Source organism: Protopterus annectens, chromosome 10.part0 (assembly GCF_019279795.1).
Source record: "Protopterus annectens isolate FY-2018-M chromosome 10.part0, PAN1.0, whole genome shotgun sequence".
In the NCBI taxonomy this organism is placed as follows: domain Eukaryota; kingdom Metazoa; phylum Chordata; order Ceratodontiformes; family Protopteridae; genus Protopterus; species Protopterus annectens.
In genome coordinates, this window is record NC_056744.1 from 401,845,497 (window position 1) to 401,863,588 (window position 18,092).

At 41.7% G+C, this 18,092-nt stretch overlaps 1 protein-coding gene across 1 annotated transcript in view; it reads left to right on the plus strand.

Moving 5' to 3' along the window:
• The window catches only part of HMCN1 (hemicentin 1), a 5,606,893-nt gene that overhangs the window by 3,415,721 nt on the left and 2,173,080 nt on the right, over window positions 1-18,092 (plus strand). The gene's annotated exons all lie outside the window — the stretch shown is intronic.

Genomic DNA, 18,092 nt, shown 5'->3' on the forward strand with positions numbered 1-18,092 from the left:
TCCTCCAAAGCTAGTTATGAAAATAAAATTGCCAAATATTCCAAAGACAACCACAAGGCATTCTATAACTATGTAAAGAATCTAAATGGCAATGCTCAGATCTGCTCTAAGCTAAAACAGAATGGCATTAAATATACTGATCCCAAGGATATTGCCAGTATCCTGGCAGATCGATTCATTGCCAACTTCACCCCCTAAACGGCCCATCTCAATACCAGAAGATTGCCAAATTCCGGTAATAATGGCCACACAGGTAAAAAACGCACTCTCCAAAGCTAAGAATACAGCATCCATGGGACCAGATGACATCCTGGGCTGTGTACTACATGAACTACAATATGAACTGGCACCTCACCTAAGTGTCATGTTTAATCATAGCCTCACCTCAGGTTTCGTGCCTACTGAGTGGTGTAGAGCTACAGTTATCCCACTCCACAAAGGGGGATCCACCTTGGATCCCGGAAACTACCGTCCCATCAGTCTGATGAGCCTTATCTGCAAGGCCATGGAGCGTATTATCATGGAACTTATAAACAAAGACATTGGCAACTTTCAAACACTGGACCCCACCCAGTTTCGGTTCGTGAAGGGACGATCTTGTCTCCTGAACCTGATTGACTTATTCAAATCAGTCTCCAGAGCCATGGACAAGGGTAAGGTGGTCCAAACAGCCTATCTAGACCTCGCCAAGGCCTTTGACACCATCCCCCACTCTGGAATCATAGATAAACTTACTAAGCTGGGCATTAATCCCTACGTCACACAGTGCGTTGCCAACTGGCTTACTGACAGAACCCACACTGTAAAAGTAGCCGACTACAAATCCGGCTCCAAACAAGTGACAAGTGAAGTACCTCAGTCTTGTTTGGTATCTACTTCTCTGAAGTACAGGCCAACACTAAGGGACTCTGGCTAACAAAGTTCGCAGATGACTGCAAACTGGGAGCCATTATTGAATCCCCAAATGATGTGGATACTCTACAAAAGGGCCTTACAGAAACAGATGCCTGGTGCCAGAGCCATGGGCTCAAGCTCAATGCCAAGAAATGTATAGTTATCCCCTTTGGGAAAAAACATGTACCCATGAATTACCACATAGGTGGCAGTACACTAAACACCGAAAGTGTGATAAGAGACTTAGGGACACAGGTGGACAGTGGTCTCACCTTCGATAACCACATCGTCACAAGAGTCAGGAAATCCTTCTATGTGGCACACCTCATCACTAAGGGCTTTTCATCCAGAAAAAAGGAGGTCATTGTCCCACTGTACTCATCCCTCATTAGACCCATTATAGAATACAGTGCCCCATTTGGTATGTACCTCTCAAGACATCTGCAACAACTGGAAAGGCCGCAGAAATACCTCACTAAAAGACTCACAGGCCTAAAGCAGATGCCCTACGCTGACCATCTTAAAACCCCCCAGCTATACTCTGTCGCATATCGTCTACTCAGAGGCGATCTCTGCTTAACATACAAGGCCATGTCAAACCCAGAGCTGTTGGACATGCTACACTTAAAGAAATCCCAATCCCTCAGAGCCACATGCTCCAGGGATCTAAACCTTATCATCACAATAAACAAAACATGCTGGAGGGATAGGTTCCTGACCCAGAAACTCCCCAGACTCTGGAATAGACTGCCCATACATGTCAAGCAGAGTGCCTCTTTGGCCCTTTTCAAAAGGAACCTTGACGATTGGATGGGAGAAAGGAAATTCACCCTGGGGATCACGTCAGTCGTCCTGCTAGACAGGGGCCCAGGGAAGTAAATTGTGTGGGAAGAAATAGCCAGGGAATTGTTATGGCTAGGCTTGTATAGGCCCTAGGGCTGATAGCCTAGTACCAACCTATGAAACCTAGTGATCCATGAAAAAAGACAAAAGTAGCATTGATCATTGAAATCGCTACACCCAGTGACTACAGTGTCTTGCATACAGAGGGACACAAAGTCATAAAATATCAGGATTTTCGGGCAGAAATGAGAGCAAGGTTGAAGAAAGATACCCAGACAGTTCCAATGGTAGTAGGAGCAATGGGACTTATAAAAAAGCATCAACAATCGCATTTAGATATGTTACCAATACTTGTAACTCCATATGAATTGTAGGAGGAGTCATTACTGGGCACATTGCAGATGCTGCAAAGAGCACTTCTGGCTGACATCAAAGATTGAAACAATACTAATTTCATGAACTTTAATCATACTTTGACTTAGGAATGGGGTCCATTCCCGTCATGGTATTAGAAACTCAAAAGGTTTGGAGAAATTAAAAAAAAAATAAGATGGAGAACAGGACTGACAGTACTGTCCAGACAAACAAAACCTTAAGAAATGTCTAAAGTCTGTATGAATAGGGATGTGATAATAAGCATTTTTTGAAGTCTAATGGTATCAGGAAGTTAGAAAGAGGAAAAAAGGTAACAGGTTTTGACATCATTTTGAGTTTGGGCAGTATCACAAGCAGGTTTAGGAAAGGAAGATCCAGAACTGGTCTCCAGTCCTTTTCTTTTTTTAGCTCTAGGAACATCTTTGAATTAAATTTCTTCCATACCTGGGAAAGAGGAACTGGTTTTATCACTCTTTGGGACAGCATGTGATAAAGAACAAGTAGAAACAAGAGTTTGATATGCAGGATGAGGAATGACACCCTGGAAAGGAGACATTTCTTCCATTTGCCATCTATAACACTGGTGAATGATTTTCAGAACCATTTGTCTGAAGCAGTCTGTTGCCAAAAAGAAACGTGGAGATTCAGACTTGTTGAACATTCCTTGCTTTTGGGAGGTGTGAGACTCCTTTTTGGAACCCCTTTTCCACTTCTTTTTAAGTGTGATCACCTAAATTCTGTTGAGACTGCTTATTCTGTTTTTTGCTGAAATTGTATGAGGAGAAAGAAAATCCATTGGACAATTTAGAAAAGGACGGTTTGAAAAATCTTAGCGATTCCCTGGATCAGTTCTCTACTTTCATCACACTTTTTGATTACCTCTGCAGCAGAGGAGCCAAACACTAAATCTCTATCCAAGGGAGAATTGAAAATCTCATTTTTTACATTATGTGGGAGGTTCTGAGAATGCAGCCAAACAAACCTGCTTAAAACAGTACCAGTGTCCATAGCCCTGGAAAAAAGTATCGGCAGAGTCGTACACACACTGTAAATAGGTAGTAGTGACCTGTGCAATGGGAGAAACTAAGTTATTTAAAGCAGATTTGTCTTTATAGGAAGAAACTTTAGATAAAATGTTCCTCGTACTTTTTCAGTTTGTCAAAAAAAATTTAACATGTAAGCCTCACAGTTTAAAATTCTGAAAATCAAAATCACAGACGTATGCACTTTTTTTCCCATACCTATCAATATTTTTCCCATCCCTTATTAGAAAGAGTAGAATTGGAATTAACTAAATGCTTAACAGCAGTGAGTCAATTAAGGCTGGCCATAGCTGCTGGGTGACGTTTTGGAAAATTGTCTAAAAATTTAAAAGACTGAGGAACTTTAGCCAAGTGTGTGTTGGCTTCGCCACCCTTTTAGATTAGTTGACTGTGCTAGCCCAGGTAACAACTTACGATCCCATCCACTCGTCAAGATTTCAGTTTACACAACTTTTAAACTGACAGAAAAAAACAAGTGATCTGCTTGAAATAATGTCTGCTTTAAAATAACTTTCCTGAAGAAGAAAGTAATAAAACTGCAATGCATTTAAGGAAATTGAATTTTTTTTTTTTTTTTGCCAGAGCCAACTTATCTGCCCAGCAAAAGGATGCAGAAGCCGACCGCTGATCCTCAAATACCTCAAAAGAATATATACTTCTGTGACAGTAAAGCTCTGAAGGGCTTCACCCCCAAACTTGTCTTTTAGTCAGCTCAACACGAGCTGTCTGACAGTTTAAGTGTGTGGAAGGTGCCCTGAAATTATGGAAGCTGGCATAACTAAGGCTACTGCAGCTGTGTTCAATATGAAGGACATCTAGCATACAATCTGTAAGAAAACAGGCACCAAGGCACAAGCTCAACTGAGCAAACAAAAGAGCAATTAGACTGCTACTGATTTAAAAATAGGTTGGATGCATAAAAGTTAAATTTTTTTTTAAAAATGCACAATGATTTTTGATTAGCTGGATTAGAAAATGTGAATGGCCTTTAAACATTAACTTAGCCACTCAGAGAACACGGTAGTAAACAATTGTATATCATTTGCACTTTCTCATGAAATATGCACTGTATAGTTAGCTTAATTTATTAAGTACTTTTTTATAATATTATTGCAAGTGCAAGTTGATGCTTGCTTGTCGCTCTACTCACATGTGGTGGTGGCTGGACCAGGGTAGAAAAAAATTCAGTCATCCTGTGGTGTATGCTCAGAATTTTCCACAGTTCAGCTATCTTCACTGCTGTCGATCTGTTTCTGCTGTAGGCCGTGCCTCACTGCCCTCTTCTAGATTCAGTGTTAACCTCAGTTCTCCTTAGTCCTCAATGATGCTCTCAAAAGGCACTGCTAATGCTATAAAAAGATAACAAAATGGATCAACAGTGGGTGCACAACTATAAACTTGCTGTCCTGTCACTCAGTCACTAACCCCTGTGTTTTACTGATATTCTGTATGCAGTTTCTCGTAATAATTGTTGTGGATCTTCTCTCCTTACAGTTCATTGGCTGCAGCTTTCTTCCCTCTGTCCTGTGGCATTTGCTGACATGATGCTGCATGACAGAAATAAAGGCTAAAGTCTACATAAGAGTGACAGGAAGAGTTTTTAAAGGGAAGGTAATTGATATTTTGTGAGCCTGTAAATCAAGGCTGAAAATCTTCATTTACCACCAAAAGAGGTGCCTTTGAGAAACATGGTTGTGAAGAGGGTGGTCCTGAGACTGCTGAAGTCATCTGCTCTATTTAAATTGTTGTCGGCTCCGACCCAGTCGGTTCCGGAGCCTATGAAACCTATTATACCCTCGATTGTTATTCCTTCTCCGAGCCAAGCTGGTTTGTCGGAGTCTGAGGGCTTGGTGCCATTGGTGGAACCCTCGGCTCCACCTCCACTTGCAGTTGCTTCGGAGCCAAGCTCTGCTCTGGCACCTTTGGTGTCATCCGTTGTGTCCAGGGGCCAAAGTTCTCCGGTCGGTGTCGACAGGGAAGGTTGGAATCGGTCTTCTTCGGTTCTGAGTCTCCCTCTCGGCGCTTTGGCTAGGGTGAGTTCGGACCCTGAGTCTATCTCGGAGCCAATAGCTCTGGTGCCGATGGCATCCTCAGTCTCTTCAGAGTGGGAGAGGTCTTCGGAGCCGGAAAGGTCGGCATTCGAGATGATGAGGAGTGTACTGTCCAAGTCACCAGTTGCCACCAAGGGTACCAGCACTCTCCCCCCTAGAGCACCCACTTCTGTCTCAGCCCCTACTCTCTCCGGAGACAGCAGAAACCCTCAGCCTTAGGAGCCACTGGCTGGTGGCCCCCACTCTTCCTTGACCTCCCCAGAATGTCCTTCTGAGGAGCCCCCCAGGAAGAAGACATGCAAGAGGAAGCATGTTGACTCCCAGTATGAGTCTTTGACATCTGACACTGACCTTGAGGAGTCAGAAGGGTCCCACAAGTCATCCTCTGATGATGTCTCCTTCGTGGACTTCCTGGAGATCCTTAAGCAGAGGTGCGGCTGGCCCACTGCTAACCCTTCTGATGAGGAGTCGGTGTACCTGAAGGCTTTCGGGTCTCAACCTTCTACCTCTTGGGTGTCTCCACCTTTTGACGAACTGATGGATTTAGTTAGTCGAAAGGTGTGGGATACTCCCAATGCCATGGAGCCAGCGCCTAGGAGACCCAACAAGTTTCTTTCTGCCCCTCCAGATAAAGAATTTTTGTCCAAAGGTGTCCCCATAGATGCCATGGTGGTGGTGGCGGCCACTAAGAAGGAGCTTGCTGAGACGACTTCTGTCCATATGCCGAATAAGGAGTCTTGACAGATGGACAGGTATGGGAAGCATGTCTTCAGTTCAGCGGTTTTACTCTTCGCTCATTGAACTATCTCACTCACTTCACGCAATTGCAGAGGGATCTCCTTAAAGAGTTGGGAGATTCTGTACAGGGTACATGTACTAAGGGAGTCCCTGACAAGATTTCTGCTCAGTTGTCCACCCTAAATTCTATAGTTAACTCCTCCATGCAGCTTATTTCTTATGCAGCTGATGGATAGAGTAGAGCAGCGGGATCAGGAGTTGCCCTAAGGCGTCACTTCTGGATGCGCTTGTGTAATTTTGCGGAACCATTCAAATCCACTTTCACCAATTCCCCTTTTGATGGTTCCTCATTGTTTGGATCTAAGGTGAAGGACACACTCACTCAGTGTGAGCAAGAAGGAAAGGCACTCTCTGCCATGGGAGTACATTTTACTGTTCCCTCTAGACCATACCCTAAAGGTCAAAGGGGCAGTAAAATGTGGTTCAAGAAGTCCCAGAGAGTCTTTCTGGACACACTGGGTGAACCCTCCTTCACAGGAGGAGGAGGAAATGGGAGACGTCACCCTAGAGGCAGGGGCAGTCCGCAATACCAACAAGGTCGTGATTCCTTTCGGGAACGGCCTTCTCAGCATTCCTGATATGGGGCTCAACTGTGTTTCTCTGGGGCCGGTCGGGGGTCGCATTTCTTTGTATCCAGAAGCCTGGCTAAGTGTAACCCAAGACAAGTGGGTACAAAGAGTTGTTACCATAGGCTATATCATACCTTTTTCCCTTCCACCATTTGTTCCCAAGAAGATCCCAGATGTACCACCTAATCTCAGGGATCAGACAACTGTGAAGATCAACAAGTTGCTCTTAAAAAGAGTCATCCAACCCGTCCCAGCAGACCAGATAGGATCCGGAACTTACTGCAGGTTCTTTTTAGTTCCAAAACGAACAGGAGACTGGAGGCCAATATTGGACCTCAGCAGATTAAACAAATCCGTGAGGAAGGACAAGTTTCGGATGGTAACACTACAGTCGATACTCCCTTTGTTAGGGAAAGACTATTGGATGTGCTCAATAGATCTCCAGAATGCCTGCTACCATATAAAAATGGACAAGGCATCCAAGAGCCATCTACACTTTTGAATGGGAGCCGGTCACTATCAGTTTTGTGCTCTGCCCTTTGGTCTCACCACAGCCCCCAGGGTGTTCACCAAATGCATGGCAGTAGTGACAGCTCCCCTGAGATGTCAGGGGTTCCAGGTGTTTCCGTACTTGGACGACTGGCTCCTTACTGCCTCCACAAGGCATCTACTTCTCCAAAACAGGGACGCCACTATTCAACTTTGTGCTCAATTAGGGATCTCCATAAATTGGGAAAAATCTGCATTATTGTCCTCTCAATCTGTGATTTTTATAGGCACAAAGGTAGACACAGTGAACATGACAGCTCGTCTTCCCACCGAATGGGCACAAAATTTAATCTTTCAAATTCAACGCTTTCTCCTGTGGTGGAAAGTCAAAAAATTTTAAATAACGACATCAATAAAGCAATTAAACATTATTTGTTGAAAAAGCAATAATACAAATTTGTATATTAAGGCAATGTGATTTAATCCTGATTTGCTTCCTAGCCTTACCTCGGAGTAATTTATCATCAATATCACTATCCCTATCGCTATTAAGAGCTAGACCAAAGCACAAGGAATTTAAAATCATTTTTAGTGTCAACTGAGCAGACATGTAGCTAAAGAATTAATATTCTAGAATTAATATATGACAAAAAAATTTTATACATAATTTATACAATCCGCTAAGTTGCACATGAACTTTCTCTTTAGTAACTTCCACCTCTGTAAAATCTCAGAATGTGTAAATGTAGCTACTGTTTGTATACATGTAAATAAAAATATAACTATTCTGTGTTTAACTGGAACTTAGTATAATGCAGTTTAAGCAATGGAGCTTTTGTCCCTGGGCCTCCACTGAAAATGGGTGTTACCAAGTCGGACTTTCCCTGTAAAAAAGACAGACAAACAAATAAACAAATAAATGAATAAATATTCATTTTTAATATCTCCACTGTTCATAAATTATGTTTGTCAGCTCCAGGGCATCAAGGAAGTGCCCTGACCATACGCTAAATGACCTAGGAGAGCTTATCTGACCCTGTTTTAGAGGAGTTAACCTGGGTAAGGAGAAACATGGATGGGATATGCCCTCTTGATTCTCTCAGGAGTAGGGGAGAGACATCTTCCATTTGAGCTCCTCGGTGGACACTAGAGATGTAATAAAGGTATTTTATCTTGTGGGAGAGTATCTGCAGGCTTACATCACACATAGAAGTAAGAAACAGTTTTGCATACTGCCTATTGCAAGCACAAACCAAGACACATAACTGAGCATGCCTGGAGAAACATTAGGCTAAAGCAAAAAATTGATCCCATGCACCAGTGGTGACACTACTCCTGCCATGCTCAGTCCTTGCACTTAGGAGAACAAGACCATGCTTTTCTACTTCAAGTAAAGAATGACACAGTTGTTTATTTGCAGTCAGTAATCCCAAGTGGAAAAGTCCCTCTGTGAGTCTTGAAAATTAGGACATTGGGACCATTCTTCAATGGCATGGTACTACTTGTTTCCCCTACAGTCTCTGTCTATAAGTGGCCTTGCCAGTCCATGGACTCTAAATCATTGAAAGTTCACCCTCAGCACTTATTGAATAGATGAAGGTCTTGCAGTTAGTGCAAGGGATTAAGGCTTCAAGCTGTAAACAAGCAACTTTCTATGGTCTAGTGTTTAATTCCTTCAGCTTCCATTTACCTAGTGTGTGACTTTGAGCTAGTTAGTTAACCAGACAGTGCTATGGGACACTTGGGAAATTGAGCTACATTCCTCAATAGTCTTCTGGACTGCATGCCAAGTGACATCCTATAAAACTTTGACAGGGATGCTTTAACAGCGCACATCATCAGCCTTGTAAGTTTTCGGTGCCTTGCTGCCCCCACTACACCTCTGGCAGTTGACTGAGGGTGGTAACCTCAAGTCCTTCTTGGTTAAAGGCCACAGTCGAGTGTGTTCATTATTTGTTTTGGCAAAGCTCTAAATTATTACTTTGATTATTGCTACTTCTGTGATCCCAGCCAGTGGCTTGGGGGTCTCCATCAACAGATGAGCCCTGAAGACACCGATTAGACTCTAGAGTGTTGCAGGAAGTGTTCACCCATCTGGCGTGATCTTTCTGCCACATCTCAGAGCAGTTGGCACAACACTTCGAATAAAGAGCAGCAACAACAAAAGTCTCAACAGAATAAAATTGAGCATCGTAAAAATGTATCAAAATACAAAAGAAACCATCTCAGGAACTGATGAATAAGTAACATTAGTAAGCTAGGTGTTCATAAAAAAGAAAGAGATATCCTTGAAATGTCAAACAGCATACAGCAAAATATTGAAACACAGTCTGGCCAAATGTTTGTGCAGCGGATTATAAAATCCACACTCCTTTCTCCATATATCTACCTTTTTCAGGTAGGACAAACCAAAATGCTTGACCAGACAAATTTTCTTAAGTAAAATGAGTCACGTGATAACATTTTCTAAGAGTGCAATTTGACAGTTAAGGCCATGTGGTATGCTGATGCTGCAATAAAATCTATTCATATATCTATGTAGATATAGCTATAGATTGATATAAGAAACTGATGCACTGAGCCATTTTAAAATGTACCAAATCACAGCTGAAGTGTTAATACATTAAACATGTGCTGTTACAAGTTTTTATATTTTTTATGTGCAGTTTATTCACTGTGTAAATTCAAATTGAAGTTTATGCAAAACTTAAATTGAAATAAGCATACATCTGTTTAAATTTCTGGCTAATTAAAGGATCACTTTTAAAGTCTCTAAAACTTAGTCCTTGGTATTGTAGCTCTGGTCAAGCCACCTTGCAATCCCAAATGAATCCACAGATTAACTTCCTGGTATTCGTTGAGTAAATCTACAGTTAGGCTCCTGGTACTTCTTGAATAGATCCACCGGACATTCCTTGATTATCTTTATACTTTCTACAGCCTTTTCTTGTGAGGGTCCACTAAAAGTCTCCACTCTTAACCTCAAAATCTTTCTGTGTAAGAGTTAAATGTTGTTGACATTATGGGCTTCCATCCCCTCTTTTAGCAGCAGATCTTCAGGTGATTCGCATTATGCTAGTCTACTAAAGTGTTTTTACTACTGTAATATGCTGTCTACATGCACCACCAACAGTTTTTAATATAACATATGGTTCAGAAATAGCACATCAAAGCAGCATTTCTGACGTATCATAGCCACTATGCCATGTGGTTTAATGGGAGGGGAAGGGACCTAATTGTGATACTTGAATTAACTCTCTAGAGACATCTTTCTGTTTGTATCCTAGTATGTTTGGATATATCAGCCAACTGAGTAATTGGAATGACTGTGATACACAGGATTGCAGTCCTGAAGGCTCTTTAGTGCCTCAATGAGACAGACAGGACCTCATACATTTTTAGATATTGAGTATTTACTTACACAGGTGGTCTTTTTTAACACATTTATTGAATTATCACTTGATACACAAGCAAACATGCATTTATATAAAGGAAAACAAATCATGTTAGCATGCTCACAGTTTATACATCACATGCATTGTTTTATTCAGTTATGGTCAATCCAGCATTATACAAATTGATCAATTACTGCCTTCTCTAAAAACTCACGCCTCCTCCTCCAAAACATTGTTCTGTATTGTCCCCACAATTTCCATATGTTTCTATGTAATTTGTGTCTACCATTTTCTAAGGATCCTACTATTGGTTCTTTTATCTCTGTTACAATATTCAGTACTTTAAATAGATCTGGCTTAGACTTTGATTTCCATTTTCTAGTAATTCTTTTTTGGCAGCCACCAGAATTAAACCCTTCCAAGCAAATATCCTAAATCTTCTAGACTTTGTTGTATGTTTAGGAGACATATATAAGCCCTCCAATTGTTTCCTTGCTTATCCAATCACTCTCCCCAATGTTATGCAATCTCTAATTAATTCCTATAGTTAGTGTGCAATATTTTTTATGTCTTACTAATGGTCCCTTTTTAACAGCAGCCTCTGTTCTAGATTTAACTAAAACACTACCAGATCAGGTCTTTCACTTAGGATTCCCTGATCTATTTCTCTTTGCCTATATTCTGATATCATTCCTTGTAGCCTGCAGTCCAAATGTCTTCTTGGCCTCTTCCTATTCTGTTACCTTTCCCTGTCTAGCTATTTGCTGCCAATGTCTTGGTTCCTTTGCCAGTTTTCTCCATTAAATCCCAGCCCCCTCTTGCCTAATATCTGTGCCCTAATCACACTCATCCCTATGGGCAGAATCTCTTTTCTCCATTCTCGTGTTGGTTTAGTTATTAGAATACTTTCTGCTTCTTTATGAATATAATATTCTGTATGGCTGTTGTTGTTCTCCTTAAGGATCTGCATCCAAATTCCCACTCTCACCTTATTTCTTGAATTACCCCCCTGCTTTATCATCATCCCTTTCCACTTTGAATTATAGCTTTCTGCTTATGTTGTGTGTATGATCCTTAACTGTGTAGCTCTAAAATAATCCTACAATTCAGGTAATCCTAAAACCACCTTGTTCCATTTAAAGGATCAGTTCATTCAACTTGACCCTTGTCCTCTTCCCCTCCCAGATAAAATCCTTCAAGTCTTTATTAATTACTGTCCACAACTTCTTGATAAAAATATGCCTGACCTGTGCATAAAAACTAAAGGGACTAAAAATGTTTCCACTGCTTGTATCTTCCTATCTGTATCCATAAGCACAAGCTTCCAGTTTCTCAGTTTTTGTATTATCTTTTGTTTGGTCTCTTCCCACATATCCTTAGATGCCATAACAGAATCCTTTTTAACCCATACTCCTAAATACTTCATTTTATCTTGCCCTCATAAATTATTGCTGAAATAATTCATGTGTGGGCACATAGCTAACAGCTATAACCTTTTATTTTGTCTTTATTCATTTTATTTCCTGAGAAAAAAAAAATATCCTGAGGAAAAAAAAAACTGTCTCGGAATGTTCTACAACCCTAAGATGTCCTCTTCTGTTTTTTTTTTCAGGACAAAATAATATCATCTGCAAATTAAGGCCATTTTTTCTAGATTACAGTAACAATTATATCCTTGAATTTCCGAGTCACTTATTTTCTTTGCAATGGTGCTAAATGTAATGCAAATAACAAAGGGGAAAGAGGACACCCCTGCTTTGTTCCTCTGTTCAGACAGGCTCATCCACTAGATTTTGTGATCCGTCTGCTTCCTTGCTTGAAAACAGAATTGGAGTGGTGGATCCAACAGGTGTCCTTGAATCCCAAAATTCTCCTACAACCCCTCTTCCACCGCAGGAGTTGTTCATGGATGCCTCGGACGTGGGATGGAGGCAACCTTTGCCTCTTGGAAAGTACAGGGCATATGGTCTCCTTCCCAAATGAAGGAACTCATAAATATAAAGGAAATGAGAGCTCTCATTTTTGCCCTACTAACTTTTCATCCTCTTTCTCAACCAGGTCACTTAAAGTGGTTCACAGACAACTCCACCACAGTTCTGTGGTATGTCAACAAGTTGGGGGGGGAGGGGCACCAGATCATATCATATCTCCTGTGCAGGTTGGCTCTGAAGGCTTGGGAGTTGACAACTCAATATCAACTGACCCTGAAGGCAGTTTACATTCCTTCCAGTCAAAATGTTGTGGCAGACACAATGAGCATATCCATGACTCTATCCCAGAAATGGATATTGCACAGGGATGTGTTTCTGGACATTATCCACCGGTGGGGTACCCCTCAAGTAGACCTGTTTGCCTCCCCTATAAACAGACAGCTTCCAAAGTTTTGTGCCAGAGTTTCTGATCCCCAGGCATGGAAAACGAATGCCCTGTCATTCTCTTGGAAGGGGATATTTCTCTTGCATTCCTCCCTTCCCCCTCCGTCAGAAAGTTATGTTGAAAATTCAACAGGATCAACCAAAAATCTTGCTGGTGACTCTGTTTTGGCCAGCAGAGCACTGGTTCCCCCTTCTTCTGTATTTAGCCAAGGGCAGTCATCACAAGTTACCTCACAGGGTGGAACTATTCACACAGGACAAGGGATCTCTAATACATCCACAAATGTCAACCCTTTGGATGACATTGTAGGTGGATCCCTTTCATATACCAATTTTCTGTGGATGTGTTACAAGATGTTCTTCGTCTTCCATTGCTGCAGTCCTGACTATTGGGTATAGTCACGCCATATCCTCAGTCTTTTGCCGCATGGTCCGATGCAGAAGCAGTTTGTGCAGGTTGGCGTTGAAATATGTGAATAACTGTATTTATACCTTGTGTATACCTTGTTTAGGAGTTTCCATGGAGTCCCAGGCAGAAACTATACTCTTACAGGATGTGCCTTCTCAGGAGGAGCATTTCAGGTTCTGTACCTAAGAAACATATGCTTAAAATGGCAGAAGATTTGATTAGATAAGAGGCCTAGGGTTTGATAGTTTTGAACAGTGTTCAGAGAAGATTTGCAGGAGTATCCTACCTATTCTGATTCTGATGTGGATGATTCCCCATGAGGGAGCACTTTAAATGGGAAGGCCAGGATTACCCCCAGCATAGGCCTTGCCTGATAGGTATTATAGGGTGCCCGGCTCATAAATATTTGTTTAAGAGTCCTAGGGGAAACTATTTCGATAGGTGGGGAAAGAAAGTGTATACTTCTTCCACTCTAGCCATGAGAGCTCTGTATTGTCAGTTTCACATGCTAAAATATCAGAATTATCTCCTTTCACAATTGAAATCTAAGGTGGATGCTTTGGCGGAAGGTATTGAGTGTACAGAGTTGCTGGATTTGGTAAGCATTCTTTGCAATGTGGTTTTGATGTGGTTGAAGGATCAGAATTTAGCTGAGCATGTTAAGACAAGGATTTTGGATGCTCCTTTACAGTCTGATGTGTTGTTTGGTGTTTTAAAGAAAATGGAGGACAAAGCTAAGTCTATGCAAACTGTTAAAGATTTTTGCAGGTGCAGCCACCGGGTTTAGTAGAAATTGGCCTGCTAAGGGGTGGACATATCCTGCTTATGATTCTCAGTCTAGGGGTAGGTCTACAGCTGCCAGCAGATTCGGAGGAAGACTGTCTCTTTTCAAAGAAAATTGGGATTTAATTACTCAAGACAAATGGGTGTTGGATATCATTCTTACAGATTTTATTTTACAAAGAAAAGAGGCTCACAAGCAAGTTTTACAGTTACTTCACATAGGGAATATGTTATAGCAGTGCTAAGATGCCTAATGTCACCTAAACAAGGGACTATGCAGGCAAGCAATGATTTTATGGTGGTCTTTTTAGGTCTGGGGCAAGAAAAGACTGAGGAAATTCTGGGGGGGCAAAAAAGACTGAGGATATGACGCCGTTCTGCAAGAGGCCAGAAAACCCAATACTAGGAAATCCTACATTTCCAAATGGGAGAGGTTTTCTATCTGGTGTCTTTCCAAAAATATGCAACCATTGTCTGTGGATATCCCAGTGGTTCTGTCTTACCTGTGTTAATTACTGAAGAATGGGTTGTCATACTCTTCGGTGAAAGCTCATCTTTTAGCCATTTCTGCCTGCCCACCTATGAACCCCCATTGGCTTCTAGGTTGGATGTAAAACTTTTATTGAAAGGCTTCCTACATATCAGGCCACCAAGGAAACCAGTTCCTCTTCCTTGGGATTTAAACTTTGTGTTAGAAAAACTTACATTGTCTCCCTTTGAACCAGCAGTTTTGTCTTACCTTCAACACTGCACTTGGAAGACGGTGCTTCTTCTGGCTATCACTTCAGCCAGAAGGGTTTCAGAACTTCAGACCCTTATGGCCTCTTCTCCGAATAGTGTAAAAATCCTACCATAGCCATACAGAACTTAAGACCCTTATGGCCTCTTCTCCCTTCGCTGTTTTTCACAAGGATAGGATTTCTGTATGCACTAATCCTTCCTTTATGTCATTGTGGTGAATGAGTTGTCAATCAGTCCATTAATCTGCCCACTTTCTTTCCTTCTCCACAGTCTTCTAGTCAAAGGATCTTAAACACCTTGGATGTGCATAGACAACTCAGGTTTTATTTGGATAAAGCCAAGTCCTTTAGGAAATCTGACCGTCTCTTCATTTCCTACCTTCCCAGGGCTCTGGATAGACCTGTTTCTAAGCAGACAACCTCCTCCTGGAGCTCTAAGGCTGTTTTCTTTTGTTGTGTGGCTAATAGGAAATCCCTTGCCTTTTCAATTAAGGCCCACTCCACTTGAGCTGTCTGTTCTTCTGGTGCTTTTTTTAAGGGTCTGGATACTTCTATCATAGAAGCAGCCACTTGCACGTACCATCCATACCTTCACAAAACATTATAAGTTGGATGGTATCTCTAGATCTGGTTTTGCAAGGGCTGTTCTTCAGGGGATTGTAGGGGGTGCTACTGCCCCTCCTCCCACTCTTTCTTCTGCATGAGCTGTGGTATTCTCCTTCATGTTATGAATACTGCATCATATGAATAGGAGGACATAGAATAGTTGTGTAAAATCCTACCATAGCCATAGATGTCCTTCTCTTCCATATGTTGCAGTATTCTATCCCTCCCACCTTCCCCTTGATGTTTGCTTGCTTGTTTCCTGGATCTGTGTTTCTCAGTTTTTCTCAAGCTGGTCATCTTCCTGGGGCATTCTGTTCTGAGGATGGTACATGCCGACATCTGCTATATATCTAACATCACTTAATGCCTGACGTTGAATGGGTTCCTATGTGCAATATCGCACGTACCTTACAGTAGCTTTAGACTTTGGTGTACTGGTCGGATGTTCGGGGCAGCCTGTGGTGGACGTCCTCATGTTATGAATAGTGCAACATATAGAAGAGAATGACATCTATGGTTATGGTAAGATTTTACACAACTATTCTTTTCACCCAGTTTTCTTTTACAAAGAGTGTCTATATCAAGAAAAACTTGCTTCATAAAGCTAATAGTTAAGAGCCTTTCTGGAGCTCAAAAATTTCCTTTTCCCTTGCTAAATACCTGTTCTTTTGCTTCTTTTGTGGGAATGTCTTATCCCATTTGATCAAAAAAAGAAAACTATATAAAGATTTGCACCACAGGTCAATTGATAAGCCAAGGAATTAGTTACTAAAAAAGTGGATAAGGTGCATGTGGCCTAAGGGAAGCATCAATCCCCCACAGACCTGAGAGCACTGACTTCAGGATGGCACTTTTGGTGAACTGCCTGACTCCAACACACAACTTACCCACTTTCTCAACTGTTGGAGCCCCTCTGAATGCTGACAGCATTGTGGCAGTTTCAGTCCCTTCTCAGATCTTCACAGAAACTTCACCTGCTCACAGTTAAATACCAATTCCCATGCACCTGCTGTTGGCCAACTGAAGGGATTACAAATAAATACAGATATGCTTCCGCAACTCCCAGTACAATTGAGTATATTACAGGCACCATACCCAGGTAGGGTCTATGTTTAGCCATTTAATGGCATGTTCATCGGAAATCCAGCCGTTCAACAAACACATATCAGTGAAAATGCCATTCAGTGAAAGGCCATATGATCGTATGAAATATCCTTGAATGATCACAGTTGGCTAACATACAGGAAACAGCTTGAACTACATGCTTAATTAATGTAGTGATAAGGATATTTGCCCTTTCCCCACTGTAGTGCAATCTTGGAATTGCTATATATAAATAGTGTGTGTGGGGGGGGGGGCACAGCCCCCCACCTGAGGAGGATTTGGTGAACAACGGACCCTTCTTATGCGGGGGGCTGTGCCTCCCACACTCCCTGCTAATTATATATACCAACTCCAAGATTGGACTACAGTGAGGAAAGGGCATATTTCCTTATCACTACATTACTGTTAAGTATATAGTTCGAGCTGTTTCCTATATGTTGGTCAGCTATGATCATTTGAGGATATTTCATATGATCATATGGCCTTTCGATTAATGGCACGTTTGCTGATATGTGTGTGATGAATGGCCATTTGGTGAACATGCCATTCGATTGCTAAACATAAACCTACCCAGGTAATGAGGGAATGCTGTCACTATGCTGGAACCACTTTTCAGTCACCTGACAAATATAAATGTCTTCAAGGCCTCAAGTTTTGATGTTTATTATTCTTCTGGCACTCAGCTGTGATACCTTAACGTTGTTCAAGTTGGACTTTGCTGTGTAGAAATGTACACAAGTTAAACTTGCCTAAGAAGGCACTATGGGGGCAGCAAAGGTTTTAGCCAGCATGCGAAAGCTGTGAGGATAGCGATGAGGTTTATCCCTGAAGGAACAGAAGGAAGTGTTGACCATGTCATACAACACTGAATCCCCTCTGGAGTAACACTAACCAAACTGTTATTAAACTGAATAATTGTATCTTTGAGTGTTTGAAGTTAAGCCTCATTTTCTTTGAAAGTGGGATAGTCCTCAATACTAGGCTCATGCCTTCTTAGAGACATAAGAGGAGAGCAGAGTAGTGTTTTTATGTGTCTCCCTTAGGGTGGAATGCCTGTGGTCATTCTGTCACATGTGGGCGAGTACAAGACAATATTTGTATGTTTGTATTTGTATATTTCAATGGGAGCAGAGATGTAGTTAGCTATTCTGGTGCTGGTGACATCTTCCAGTTGATCACCTCACTTAACTTCAAGTTGAAGAACAAAAAATAAATAAATACCCCTACCCAGATCTGACACTCCTCCTTAAGGAATGAGCCAGATCTGTTCTTCCCCATTTGTCCATAACTCTGAGTTAGGAACAAAAGAAAAAGAGGGGAAAAGGGAGTCCATTCATGATCTGGCACTCATCTTCAATGCCTGATCTTGATTTATGCTCTTCAGCTCTGAGGAACAAAAAAAAGGCTGTTCTTTTAAATTATAGAAAGATGGTAGTCCACAGTTATTGTGTCCCCTAACACTTTGCCCCCCAGATGGCTGCCCCCTGTACCCCACCCTTGCTAAGCTTCTGGTCAGGAGAGTGTGGAAAGGTCTTCTCACATGGGGGCAGAGACTCACTTCAACAAACTCATTCAGCCTTTACTGGTTAAAACCTTCAAGGAAGAAGATATGTTGCTT